Genomic DNA, 1,848 nt, shown 5'->3' on the forward strand with positions numbered 1-1,848 from the left:
AAAATTACATAGAATCACGTAAAGTAAGGTTGAGAATAAGAAGAAAATGAAATATAATAATATAAAATATAAAATAAACTTTTACAAATTTTTAGAATAAAAAAATTAAAAAAAAACTAAAAATAATAGAAGTAAAAAAAATTAAAACAAAAAAATTAAAATAGAAATTAAAAAGTAATCAGGTGGTAATTACACCATGTAATTACCAGCAATTCACAGCCTCTGTCTGTGAATTGTAGAGTGTAATTACCCCCTGCCAATTACACCAATTACCTGCTGACCAAGTAATTACCTGTCCTTCCAAACAGGACAAGACAATGTAATTACACCAATTACACCAAATCCAATTACCAGGGTGTCCTTCCAAACAAGCCCTTAATGAATTCTGATTTCTGAACATTTATTATGCGTACTACTTACTCCTTTGTGTATGTAGTGTTTTTCAAATCTAGAATCACAAACTAAAATTGGTTAATGCTAGTATCCAACTAGAAAAATTAAGACAATGTCTACAATTGGTATCCAACTGGAAAAATTAAGTCTAAACCATGTATGCAATTGGTATCTAGCTGATCATACAACATATATTTAAGATTTCAATCTATTAAGCAACTAGTTAATGTTGTATCCAATTGGTATCCATCTGAAAAACTTGTGTAACAATGTATGCAGGTGGTATTCAACTAGAATTTCAAAACTAGTTACTGTGGTATCCAATTGATATATCATTAATGGGTCTCTAAGACCCGCGAAAATTTGTAGCATTGCGCAAGAAATACCGACGTCAATCAGGTTCCTCAAAATCCTTTTTTCCTAATGCTTTCTGCATAACTTGTTTCAATTATTTTCTACTGTTATTGAATGTTACCATTATCTATTATCGCATACTTGCTACCTCACGGCTCACACCAACACAAATAAACAATTTTGAAAAATACTTATATTTAATTTAAAATTTTCTTGTACTGTACTGTACTGTACTGTCAATAGGGTAGATCAGATCATGGGATTTTGGAGTAACAAGCAATTATTTTCATGAAATTGAATTATAGGTTTGATGGTGAGATGAGATATGCCTGTAATTTTCTTTACATGCAGTAAGGCTTAGTAAGTTTTTTTAGCGCTCAATTTCTGACTTATACAGTGAAAATGTATGTGGATGTTCATTGATCAATATCAAATTGTTTTGGTCATGTAGAAATGATTTAAGATCGTTTCTCTATGTCCTTGGTACCTTTGCGTATACGCTGTCTCCGTGGTTTGGACTCTGGAGGTTCTACAATATGGAATCGCTTTGATTGTTTTATAACTTGTGTTTGTTCTGTCCCTGTTATAGTGAGTTAGAGTTCCATATTGGTTGTGGAATAGATTGTTGGCTTGCTTATACGGACTTTATCAATCCTCCCCTCATGAGTGAGCTTTGAGATTGAGTTAGATGTGCCATATCTTTGCATGGTATCAACAGTGGCGGATCCATGATTTTTTGGTCATGTGTGCTCAATTCCTTTATAAAAGCTTATAGTTAGTAAATGAAATACAATAAATAGGAAAGTGGAAAAACAATAAAGAAATATAATTAAAAGGTCAGCATTGAAAAGGTATAAATACAAGAGTCCAAAAAACCATGAAGATGTTTCAATTTGCTTCTTTTTTTTTTTAACAAAAAAGATAGATTGTTACCTAGATTCAAACCCTCGCTGGAGGGCATTAGCGATCTTAGAATTCTAACTTCAGAACCAAAGCATCCATGGAATGTTTTGGTTAATTGGTGCTCTCGAATATCTTATTTTCCATTATTTTCTATATACATATACAAAGTTTTCGTCGGGGTCAATGGTTGCTCGAGCA

The sequence above is a fragment of the Solanum tuberosum genome, unplaced genomic scaffold (assembly GCF_000226075.1).
Source record: "Solanum tuberosum cultivar DM 1-3 516 R44 unplaced genomic scaffold, SolTub_3.0 scf00033, whole genome shotgun sequence".
NCBI classification, from domain to species: domain Eukaryota; kingdom Viridiplantae; phylum Streptophyta; class Magnoliopsida; order Solanales; family Solanaceae; genus Solanum; species Solanum tuberosum.